General features: G+C 35.4%; 1 long non-coding RNA gene across 1 annotated transcript in view; it reads left to right on the top strand.

Annotated features, from left to right (window-relative positions):
• Positions 1-11,300, top strand: part of LOC148130924 (uncharacterized) — a 118,255-nt gene extending 106,955 nt beyond the window's left edge. Inside the window, exons 2-3 of the long non-coding RNA XR_015749120.1 lie at positions 10,093-10,294; positions 11,249-11,300. This is a non-coding gene — a long non-coding RNA (uncharacterized LOC148130924). The remainder of the gene's footprint in view (positions 1-10,092; positions 10,295-11,248) is intronic.
• Positions 11,301-13,536: the final 2,236 nt, after the last annotated feature.

The raw sequence follows: 13,536 nt of genomic DNA, 5'->3' as shown, positions 1-13,536 counted from the left end.
GAAAATGGAAGTTCTTTGCTAGACAGTTAAAGTAGAGGGAATCTACTAGGCAATATTTAGAAACAAAAACACATAATGTATTTAGAAAGATTTCATTCTACAATGTATACCAAGTGCAAATCAGCTTAAATAAAATAATAAAAATGAACCCATTACAAAATAGATATGGTTTTGAAACTGAGATATGTACAATTGTTAACATGCATGTGTACAAGGAATAATAAATGGAGAAAAAAGAAAAACAGGTAAAGATGAGTATTTGTTTTGCCAAAGTATATACATATTTTTATGATCATCATCATCTGTCAGCCATGATGATGAATTGATGATGAAATGATGAATTGAGGAAAGGACTCACAAATACTTATCACCTTCACTTGGAAGAAATGAGTAACCACTGATTTGAATCACTGCAGACTCACATTGCAAACCTTACTCATTTTTTGCATTTTAAAATATGACTGTAGCTATAGAATGAAATATTTGCATCTTTTGCTTTGATGCTAAATATATTTACTTGGAGAACATTTTTATTCAGTGGAAGTCATTGGTCATTAGTGTTAGTCATTAGTTTTGTTCTCTTTATATCTAACATTAGTCCATTTATACTTTTATATATTCCTTCCATCTTGTTCTTTGAATCAGTTATCTTCTGTGTTCAAAGATCTTTTGGAAGATTTTTTTTGGTGTTTTTCCATGTCTGTTTTCATTTTCATTATCTTTACATATATCATTGTAATATTGTGTATTGCTTCTTTCAACAGCAATTTGAAACTCTTTGTTAAGTTTTCCCCCCAGATTTTTGCCTTTCTTGGCTTTGCTTCCCATGTTTGTTTGTTTTTTTATGATATACAGTGTGCTTCCTTCTATTTAGTCATTTTTGATGGCCTCTTTTCATATTAATCCATAAGAACATCTTTAAGTTCATTCCAAGATGATTTTTCATTGAATTATCATTTTATTAATCAGACAAGCATTAACAGATTAATTGCTAACATCTTTGTGAGGGGACAAGTATTAAGAGTTGGTGGAGAACAGACAAAAAGGAAATTGAAACAGCTGTTTTGACTAAGTATTGAATTGTTGCTTCTTAGATATTGGCTTTTTCATATTGTGCTTATTTTGTCTATATTGTAGGATGAAAATATAATTTCATTCCAATAGATGCTTTTCACAAGACAAATAAAGGGGGAGATTAAACAAACAAACTAATAGTTAGCTAAATTCTATAAGTGTTCCAAGGACATACAAAAGTATTCAGAGATTCAAGTTTATGCTTTATGTATGAACTTAGTTATGCATATAATGGTGATCATGATATAGAGTAGGTGATTCTTTTTTTATATTTTTAATAAGTACAGCACACATAATATTGTGGTCAAATGTTGTATGTGGAATATCAGTCGAACAAAAACAAAACTATCAAACAACTGTTGAAGTATGAATATTCTTAGTTTTCATCCATGATACAGATAATTTTACGGGATTAGTCCACTTAACTGGTATAAATCATTAATAAAGTAAAAGTACAACTAATTAGATCATTCATATTCTTTAGTATTTATTCCTTCTTAACAAACTAATTGCTAAATAGTAAAAATCCATCTATAAAATAATCAGCTTGTTACCAAAAATGGTGTTTTGAGATAAGTAGTTTCCCAAAAGCACTTTGGTTATATTGAAGTGTATGATATCATAATTAGGTTGTTGAAATAACTTTATCACAACACCAATCATCTTGACCAATTAAACTTTTCTCTTAAACTTTTCCCTCATATCACTCCCACATTTGCTAAATTATTAAGATTTATGCTATACTATCCTTTCTTCTACACATTCTTTAAAGTTTAAAGCAGCCTCCAGATTCAACATCAGATATTAGTGTGGTTTAGAATAATATGTTGATTTATGAAGTAAAGTTATAATCTATTATCAGTGAATATAATATTTAGACATGGGTGGAGACAGGGTGAGGGGAATTTCATTGTCAAATGTGTCAATACTGTAATTGGGAAGGAAAATAATGGGCCACTTGATATATTATAATATTCAAATTTCACCAAGGGCTAAGTTTTGGTTTTATCATATGAAGTGTTTTATAATGCCTTGGTAAGACCACATTTGGAATATCGCATCCAGTTTTGGTCATCATGATATAAAAAAAGATATTGAGACTTTAGAAAAAGTTCAGAGAAGAGCAACACATATGATCAGGGGACTGGAAAATAAAACATATCAAGAACAATTTCTGGAATTGGATACCATATTTTTCAGACTATAAGACACACATTAGTTTTAGAGGAGGAAAACAAGAAAAAAGATCTGTGTCTGCCTCCCAGCATCCATCTGGTATTCATTTGGCTAGCATCCTTGCAGCAAACAGCAAACAGCCTGGTCAGCTTCAGCACGTTATCGCAGCCTGTTCACTGCGGCCCATTCTCCAACACCGCTTGTTCACAATGGCCCATTTGCCACTGCCATGGTCTGTTTGTCGTGGCCCGTTTTCCATGGCCTGTTTGCCACAGCCTGTTTGGCGTGGCCTGTTCGCTGCCAATTGTTGGTGAACAGGCGGCAGTGATAGGTGGTGATAGGTGGTGATAGGTGGTGATAGGCGGTGATAAGTGGTGATAGGCGGTGATAGGTGGCAATAGGCTATGCTGGCAATCCCCTCCGCCTAGAACAATTGATCAGTGCTGCACCACCACCCCCGCCATAATATTCACTCTATAAGACGTACAGACATTTCCACCCACTTTTTTTGTAGGGAAAAGTCTGTTTTATAGTCCGAAAAATGCGATGTGTCCGGTTTAATAAAAAGAACTAGGGTGACATGAAAGCAGTGTTCCAATATCTAAGGGGTTGCCACAAAGAAGAGGGAGTCAATCTATTTTCCAAAGCACCTGACAGCAGGACAAGAAGCAATGGATGGAAACTAATCAAGGAGGGAACTAACCTAGAACTAAGGAGAAATTTGCTGAAGGTTAGAACAATTAATCTGTGGAACGACTTGCCTCCAGAAGTTGTGAATACTCCAACACTGGAGGTTTTTAAGAAAAGATTGAACAAACATTTGTCTGAAATGGTACGGAGCTTCTGATTGAGCAGCAGGTTGGACTGAAAGACCTCCTAGGTTTCTCATTCTGTTATTCTATTTGTAGTGAACTAGCCTTGCTACATCTCATTCAAAGTGAAGTAAAAAGCCCTATTGTGTGAGAAGGTTCATTTGCAGTGAGAAGAAAGATCTATCATGGCTAGTGATCATGGGATATTTTGGTGGGGAAAGTAGGAATCAGGACTTGAGACAGTAATAAGATCACAATATGGTTTAGTGTTTGGATATCTGTGTGGAAGGATGGATTGGACCTTTGGATTGCAATCCTGATGTTGCATCCTGGAAGTTTGTTCCTTTGTTTCTCAAATTTAAGTACCATCCATGTCCCTCTCAGAGTTCCAGACAAGTCTAAAATAAACGCTACTATCAAAAGCTTTTGATAGCTTTGTTACTATCAAAAGCATATCCTTCATGCTGTGATTGGTTTTCAAGAGAATCACAAAATTAATAGTGATGCTAAAGTAGGTTTCATCTTCTGTCTTTCATTAATATACCTATGATGCTTCTTTATTAAGGTTTATTTTCATATTTTAAAATATAACTAACACTGTACAGAGACAAAGAAAATGGAACATGTGATATTTATACTGGCCCTGTCCTAATAGCCATATATTTGAGAGAACAGTTTGAAAAGAAGTCTGCTCTAAATGATAGGTATTGAGAATCCATCTATATATCATTTACTAATCTAATCTCAGCAGATTGGGATAACAGCCTTAATAAAATCTGAGTTCAGCTTGTACATTCTTGTTACTTGCATGCTGGGGAATGCCTAAAGAGGGGCTTTGCTAAAGACATAAACCTTTCTTTGTTTCCATGAATGTTAACAAGAGCTGATTTAAGCATAGGATAAGCACAATTTACAAAAGTGTTTTTTTGGGATATGTTAGCCGTAGACAAACTTTCTTTTACATAGCAAAATGACAAGGAAATGGATGGCAGCAAAAGATCATAATGATAATATAGCAAAAATAAAATTGTATTATTTAATTCTGCCTGTTTTAAATAAATAGTCAGGTCCATAAAATGAGCTGTCATGCCACTGACTTTTAAGGAGAGGAGGAACAGACGACAGGGAGTGGAAGTGTGGCTCCGGAGGTTATGGAGGAGGTTGGGGAAAGGCAGAGGCCGGCTGAGCAGTCAGAGGAGGACCCAGGCCCATCCCCTCTCCATCCTAGGGCACGCAGGGAGGAGAGGATAAGGGAGAGATGTGGTCTATTTGGAAGGAGAGAGCTTTGATCCTCTTCATGGGCTGCAACTGTGACAACTGAATAAGACAACTGAATGTGTATTGGCATACATTGGAAATAAAGTGTGGAAATATGTCTAGTTTATGGTTCCTCTATGAATTTGGCGTTCTTCACAGTGTATGTTCTGTTATCTGTGGACGTCCTCCAGCCCTTTTCTTGCCTTGTTTGTGTTGCTTTTTTCCTTCTTGTTGTAACTGTTTGTGTGAGAGGTTTTTTTGTCTTCTGTCAAGGATATTCGGAGCTTGGAAGCAAAGTGAAGGAATAAAAGGGGCTTCACCTGTTTTCTGTGACTGTTTGTTTTGTATCCCACCCTGGGTCATCACATGAGCTCTGTCAGGCTTTTAATGGCAGTGATACAGTTAGAGTACTTTATGCATAATAATCTTATTCCTTCTCCATTGTTTTGTTTGCTATTAGGGTGCAAATGTCTTAGGTTTAAATTACTGAATAGAAACCTGGATTTATATCCTATATTTCTATTGTAACGCCTTACACTGTAGGATACAGTGTACCTATTAATGTCTTTCTAACCAGAGTTGGAAATATCAGTTAAAAAGAATGTGTAAAAAGTAGGTTTGAGTCAATATGTTGCTCATATATTCATCTGATAGTTTCACTGCCAGTTGCTATCATAACATAGTGGACCCCATTCACAAAAATCATGAAGTCCATTAAAAAGGTTTGCTTATTCATTCCCCCACATTCCTACAGATATAGGGATGAAAACTGGGAACTATTATTTATGATTGTAGCAAGTCTTTCTAAAGCTATCTATCCACTTTAGTTTAAAAGCCCTTGCCATTATGCAATTACTTACTGACTTGATGTCTCCTGATATTGTAAGTAGCTTTCCATCAAGTCTCAATAAAAAAGAGACAGAAAGCTAGACTTTCAATAAGATGCATTTTATTTCTCTATTATTTAACAAGTAATTGACCATTAAGTGATACAGCCTATCCCTGGGTTACCTTCTATGGCTGTAAACTGCTTAAACAGTATGGATTTGTTTACCCATCTATGTAAATGCTATATGTTAAGTACCCTGTTTGGCTTACTAATAATTGGTCCATGTATACAAATAGGAAGCAGTTTAAAGTAGACCTTGGTGAACTACATTTCAAGTTTCTTAATTGCTTAGAAGTTGATGTGTTAGGGAAATGGCTTCCATTCTGCCTAGGAACTGCTGTCTTGTATTCTTAATGAAAACTGATGAAGTGTTCTCTTTTGTCATTAGTGAAAATCAAGTTACCAAGCTATGACCCTTAAGATTTCTTTAAGGATACCTTCCAGAAAACATTTGTTTGAAATTCTACTTAGACACTTAATAATATTTTGGACAACTTTCTCATAGGTTTTCTATTTGTGAAAAATCCTTCTGTTTTTCTACTTTATTATCAGGTTCTCTTCTATCATGTTCTTTCATACCCTAATAATAAATAAATAAATAAATAATCTGGTTGCTTAAGAATTTCCATATAATTAATTTAATTATATATTTAGGTTGGCAGTATTGGTAGTACTATATTTTTTCTGTACTGCATTTTTTTTTACATCCATGCTTCTGAAAAAGCACAGTGGGAGAAATTTCCTATGTCTTCCCTTGGGATTTAATTGAAATGTTGGAAGTCCTTTGGCCAACTTATAATTGAAAAAGTTTGAAATCACCATGTCTCTTAAGAATGTCAGCAGAATTATCTTCTGTGAAATAAATTTCTTGAAAAATTACTGTTTTATATATCCTAAATTTTTCATAATTGACTTGTGTAGAAACTTAGCATCCACCCATCTCCTAGAAGAATGATATATTATAGGAAATATTAAAAAGTCAGAATATTATATTTTCCCTAAAGGAGAAACATATTTCCAAAGGCATAATAAACTCAGAGCCTCACTTCCCTGCACCCCTCCCCCCAGCAGATATTTTGGTGCCAACCTATCTACAAGCCAAAAGGCTAGGGCAGCTTATCTACAAAACAAAAGAGTTTCATTCTCAGGACATAATAGGATTAGCCCTCTACCCATCTCACCACATGACACCTGGAAAGATTGCATCACTCAACAAGGTTCAACCAAGCATGGGACCCAAGACAGCCTACAAAGTTATCCCTGCATGGTCCCATGGGAGTCTGACAACTAATCAGAATACATGCCCTTCCCACAGAAACAGGAAGCAAGTTCAAAGCCCAAGAGAGGGTATAAATCTGTCTTTCTTCTCTCTCAGCCATGTGCTGAATTTCCCAAGACCTCAAACCACGTGGTCCTGTCTACCATTAAACCATCTTTCCAAACAGCCTCATGTTTCCAATGTCTTTCTCCCCCACTTGGAACTGAATGCGGCTGTACATTTCTTCCAACAGTTGCATGAGAAGATTCCAGAAATAGTATTATGAGTAAAAAAATAAAAAAAAATCTATTATTCTTTTTCCATAACCAGGCATAACTTTTATAATCCACTTCTCCTAATTTACTTTATAAACTAAAAAGGCCCAAACACTATGAAAGCTTTCTTAATATGGAATTGTTCTAACCATGTTGTTATTTTCTGTACTTTTCCTACTATTTTGCAAGCTCTATGACATTGCTTTTGAAATGCAGTGGCCCAATAGTGCCAGATGACAGTATTGCAAGTATCATCTCACCACGGATTTATATAAAAGCATCCTGATATTGGCAACCCTCAATTATTTTCCTGATTTGTTTTTCTTGTAGCAGCTGTCCACTCAGATAATGTTTTATAAAACAATCTACCTCAGCTATAAAATCCCTTTCTTGGTTGGTTATTGTCAGCAGAAACCATAAGCATATTTATGAAATTAAGATGTTCTCTATTCATCCATGTCAGATTAGATTCCTCTAAATTGATTTCCCCATTTTACTACCTATTCCTCCAGTGTGGATAATTTTTTCTGAAGCTCTTCCTTGAACATACCAGTTCAGCTAGCTACTCTACACAATTCAGTTTCCTCAGCAAACCTAATGAAAATAATAAGAATGAGTCTCAACTAATTGCTCAACTAATAATACGAATGAGTCTCAACTAAAACTTCTTTTTTCATCTCTTAATTGGGAGATCTATGGATTGTTTTTCCTAGTCCTTGTTTTTATTAATATGTGACCAACTTAGTAGACAGTCCTCAGAAATATTTATTTCTCGTGGCATAAAGTTTAGCAGCACACCAAGGATATGCTGCTAAAAAATAGAAGGCTCCTGTTATTGGGTGAGTTAGTAAATGGAGACATATATAGATGGTCAATCTGACCATAATATGAACTGTCTATGCAAAGGTTATGGATCTTATTTGCCATCTTGATAGCATAATGCTATAGGGAATCAATACTTACAGTATGTATTTCTAAAAGTAATTAAGAAAAATAAGTCATGAAGCCTTGAAACTGAAGTCTCTGACTGTGAAGGTGAAAGCCAAGACTCTCCACTTTAACTTTTTCTGAAATACTGAATGTTAAGTGCAAGGTCAGCTGGAGACAAAGCTGAGAATCACCTATAAGGGTGAAATGGCAATATAGAGTACTAGAGTTCAGTTTTCATAGGCACATGGATACATTTTAAAGTGGGAATTGGTTGCCCTTGAATCGTAACAAAATAAGACTCCATGTGCTTAACATCAAATATAGCAGAAAGTGTTCAAACAGATGCCTTGAAAAAATATGACAGGAGCTGGGAAGGATCAAGTTGAATCATCTCTATGGATATAGAAGTATATGTTTCTAATTGGCCAGTGGGGACAGGCTAAAAATAGGCATCAAACATATGGTAGCCATTTAAAGAAGCCAGAGGGGCATGGGGGGTTGGAGAGAAAGAACATGCCAAAAACATTTGGAGAAGGACAACTTTAGTGTTGTTTCTATGCTAATGCTAAAAGTTTCCAAAGCAAAATGGCTGAACTGGAATACATAGTTTTAGTGGGAAACACCAGTGTAGTGGAAGAGTGTGAAGAAAATCTGGTGCCATGGAGATGGTTCAGTGGGATACAGTCAACTACCTGTAGATGTTCTATAAGAAAGGGTGCCAGGATTCAGTCAGCAATAAATTTCATTGAAACAAGATATAAAACATGATTTTCAACTTTTCACATTTTCTAGATTGAAGAAATATTCATAGAATGGCTATTGGTGAAGGAAGTTATCCATCCCATGGCATGGAATTATTTTACATATTTTTTGAACTCAAAACACGTCAACAGAAAAATGTAATTGTGAATATCCTTTAAAAATATTCAATGCTGTCAGTTGAGGGAAGAGGGAAGGAGGGAAGGAAGAAGGAACAGGGAGCGAGAAAGAAATGGAAGGGGTGGAGGGAGGATTCAACACTCAGTGCCAACTTCCATAAGGAAAGTCAGTGGGGAAAGTCAAAAAACTGTCAACTCACACTGATATTTTGCCTACCTCTAGTTATTCTGCTTCTCTATTTAGGTAAGGAAATATCTCTGAAATGGTGACCCAATGGATCAGGAATTGTCTATTCTTTATTAAAATGATAACAACCCTCCCCCTCTAGCTATTTCTTCTACAATCAGAAACAGTGTTCTACAGTGTTTTATAGTAGTTACAACTATGTAGACAACATACACTTTATTTGATGTTGCATTACTCTCATTGCATGAGTAATTTTCTGTCAGGTTTCATAATAATTTAAACTTATTGGGGCAGATTTGGCTTAGCTACAAGGTACCATTCCATTTCATTTTTCTATTTATTTATTTTTATTGCACCCTTATTCTAAGATGTCAGAACACACATATTTTTACCATGTTTTATTGTATTCAGAAAGGTGAGATTAAGAGAGTATTTGAAATTTGAATGGGGCTTTCAATTACTATCTCTATGAATCTGACCTAAGTCCTTCACAGTTTTACTGAAATTTGAAAAAAAAGATTCTTTTTTTTTTTTTTTTACTTTTTGCATTTTCAGTCCAGGAAGGAGGGATGGAGATATGAACTTTATTCTACATCTAATAAATGCAAAATGTTACCCAATGTCTCTAACATGTAACTGTTTCTTTCTGGTTGTTTTTAATACAATGTAAAGCATACTTTTCCAAGAGAAATAAAAAGCAATTGGATGTAGTTTAATCCCCTTTGCCTAATGAATTATAGCTTATTTATCAACAGAAGATCGGATTTTAAACTGATCATGATATGACTTGATACTAAATGGTTCCAGCTGAAAACTACAGTAAGAAAAAAAATCACTACCAAGATCATAATTCTGTACACAAATTCCTATTCAAACATGAGCCTGTGAGCGGTGAGAGCTTTTCCATCTCAGCCAAATATTTTGTATCTGAAATGTAAACATATACACACAGATGAAGATTTTGTTATTTTAAGCACCAGAGACCTTGGAAATGGACACTCCAGTGTTCTTGCAAGACTGCCAGTATTTTCGCATTTGCATTCAACCAGTATGGCAAGTCCACCTGGATTTCTTATATCAATAAGTATTTCTTTGGTCCCTTTCTGGAAGAGTGTATATACACTCCCCTGGATCTGTTTTCCTATTGCAGGAAAATGTTATCAATTTAAATATAATTTTTCATATATATAAATGTATCCAGATTAATAAACATGGATATATTTATGTATACATTTGCGGGTTTCTCATATCAAGGGAATGAACTTTTTATTGGCTATGTGGGAGAAAACAATTTTTTAGATAAACTAAATTCCAGTGCCTTATGGCTGATTGCATTTCCATTTTATTCAATTTTAGGATATTGAAGTTTATAACCCATGAAGTTCCCATGGCACAGAGAAGAGACTTTGAGCTTTGGAGCAACTACACATTTCCCCCCTAAACCTGATACAGTAGCTGGTCAGTTCCAATTGCTGAGTTTAGCACTAGGGGGTTGTTTAGTTGAAAGCCAAGTTAAGCAGACAGAGGATAACCGAATTTAAAAATTGAATTTAATATGGTAAGTATTATCCAGCAGTTTATATAATCTCAAAGATCCCAAGGGTTATATGTAATAACTATATTGTTGTCTTTTTAATAGATTGGTATGAACTAGAAATGATTAAAGGACAGTTAGTAACATAAGGTTTCATCAGGGACTAGAAAAAAAATTGAGGCCCCAAGAAAACACTGCAAGATGATACAGTTATTCACAATATAAAATAAAACTCCAGTTCCTGTTTTCTTGTGGAAAAGAAGAAGGATTAAATGAGCTAATAGATTAGGTATCCAATAGTTATAATAACTAAAATGAACTTTGGCATAAAATAGATGTGACTTTTGGCTAAAGCTTTTCAATAGAATGATAAAATGTTTGCTTACCAGTTGTTTAATATTTGTAACATCAACATTATTTCCTCCCTGGTTTCAAACTACCCTGCTAAGGTATAGATTTTAATATGGAAGAATTGCATACTCCATATTATTAAGATACACAGCATCTATTTTACATAACTTAGAATTAAACCAAGGACAGTTTAATGTAAGAAACAAAACTTGAAATCTAAAAAATACAGAACAACTTTGAAATATATTTAAATTCATGCGACAATCTTTCCATATTCTCTGCTTAAACCATGGAAGTAAATGTGAAAGAACAAAAAAATAAAAAAAACAATTACATTCTAATTATATATTTCAATTGTCTAAAATACCACTATTTCTTTTATTAATGATACAGCTTCATGTTAAATTATGTTAAATACTGTTATGTTAATTGCATAATATGATGCTGAATTTTGTATTAAATGTTTATCCTGAAATATTTTTATGGGCTTTGGATCATGTCGGAGCTATTACACATGGCATTTTCAATTAACTATATTGTTTCTGAAAAAATGTCTTGCTCACAAAGATTTAAAAAAGAAAAAAGCAAGCCAGCAATACCAAAGAGGACTTTTCTTTCTTTTTTCAGAATTTCATTATAAGAATGAATATTGGGAAAAATATGTAGCTGAAAAAGAAGGGTAAAGTATGTGTTGACCTCAATACATAACAGGACTCCATGTTATCTTTATATAAATGTATATAAAGTCAGATATACCTTTGCATCTGTGAATGTAAGATTACAGCTTAACTCAAGTGAAAAAATAACTATTCAGTCTGGGTTTGTGTATTAGTACTTAGTTTGCAACTTAGTTCTTCCAGGATGAGCAACTGTTTCTGCTAAATCCACATTTCACATGTATGACTTTCTTTTCCCTATAAGAGAAACATTCTTAGGGAATGACTTTATGGTCTGTTAAAAGCCCACAAAACATTTTCCATTAGCTGACTAAATAGTACTCTTTTTTTTCCTTTTAGGTTCATAACTCTGACAGAAATGTTCTTCCCCTCTGTCTTGGTATCCATAAGCACAACACACACTTAATGAAGAAACAGAAGTTATATATGGATTTGCTTGAAGATTTGCCTTAAGGTGTTCTTTTATTAGAATCTGAATATCAGGCTGCAAACAAAAGGGACTGTTAAAAAATGTCCGTGAGTGAGTATAATGCGAATGACAATAAAACTGGAGCAAGACTGTTGCTTAACAGTTTTGTCATCATGACATAACAGGAGTTATATGCCAGATCAGAACAAAGCTCTTCTCTCAGAGTCAGATGCTTGTGGAAAGCTTGGCACAGCCATGACAGCAATGAAATGTTGTCATGAGGACTCTGTCAGGTATATTCATTCAGCCAGTTATGAATCTCTGAAACAGTTCTGTACTTCTACTATTTTATTAATGAAGAAAGCAAAATAGTCTTATTTATGAATAGTTTGTTGAACTCAGGATATACAGGTGAAACTCAAAAAATTAGAATATTGTGCAAAAGTTCATTTATTTCAGTAATGCAACTTAAAAGGTGAACCTAATATATGAGATAGACTCATTACATGCTAAGCAAGATAGTTCAAGCCGTGATTTGTCATAATTGTGATGATTATGGCTTACAGCTGATGAAAACCCCAAATCCACAATCTCAGAAAATTAGAATATTACATGCAATCAATAAAACAAGGATTGTACATAGAACAATATTGGACCTCTGAAAAGTATAAGCATGCATATGTACTCAATACTTGGTTTGGGCCCCTTTTGCAGCAATTACTGCCTCAATGCGGTGTGGCATGGAAACTATCAGCCTGTGGCACTGCTGAGGTGTTATGAAAGACCAGGATGCTTCAATAGCGGCCTTCAGCTCTTCTGCATTGTTCGGTCTCATGCCTCATCTTTCTCTTAATGCCCCATAGATTCTCTATGGGGTTCAGGTCAGGTGAGTTTTCTGGCCAATCAAGCACAGTAATCCCACAGTCATTAACCAGGTTTTGGTGCTTTTGGCAGTGTGGGCAGGTGCCAAGTCTTGCTGGAAAATGAAGTCAGCATCCCCATAAAGCTCGTCTGTGGAAGGAAGCATGAAGTGCTCCAAAATCTCCTGGTAGATGGCTGCGTTGACCCTGGACTTAATGAAGCACAGTGGACCAAGCAGATGACATGGCTCCCCAAATCAACACAGACTGTGGAAACTTCACACTGAACTTCAAGTAACTTGCAGTGTGTGCCTCTCCATTCTTCCTCTAGACCCTGGGTCCTTGGTTTCCAAGTGAGATGCAAAAGTTGCTCTCATCAGAAAACAGGACTTTGGACCACTGAGCAACAGACCAGTTCTGTTTTTCTTTAGTCCAGGTAAGATGCTTCTGACATTGTTCAGGAGCGGCTTGACAAGAGGAATACGGCATTTGAAGCCCATGTCCAGGATCCGTCTGTGTGTGGTGGCTCCTGATGCACTGACTCCAGCCTCAGTCCACTCCTTGTGAAAGTCCCCAACACTTTTGAATGGCCTTTTCCTGACAATCCTCTCCAGGCTGCGGTCATCCCTGCTGCTTGTGCACCTTTTTCTTCCACACTTTTCCCTTCCACATAACTTTCTATTAATGTGCTTTGATACAGCACTTTGGGAACATCCAACTTCTTTTGCAATTACCTTTTGAGGCTTTCCCTCCTTATGGAGGGTGTCAATGATGGTTTTCTGCACAACTGTCAGGTCAGCAGTCTTCCCCATGATTGTGATTCCTACTGAACCAGACTGAGAGACCATTTAAACACCTTTGCAGGTGTTATGGCTTAATTAGCTGATTAGAGTGGGACACTTTGAGCCTAGAATATTGAACCTTTTCACAATATTCTAATTTTCTGAGATTGTGGATTTGGGATTTTCA

This window comes from Notechis scutatus, chromosome 4 (genome assembly GCF_049901735.1).
Source record: "Notechis scutatus isolate UNSWTSFEM ecotype Mainland chromosome 4, rNotScu1.2, whole genome shotgun sequence".
In the NCBI taxonomy this organism is placed as follows: domain Eukaryota; kingdom Metazoa; phylum Chordata; class Lepidosauria; order Squamata; family Elapidae; genus Notechis; species Notechis scutatus.
Note: the sequence above shows the minus strand (reverse complement) of the source record. Positions and strands in the feature narration are given on the sequence as shown.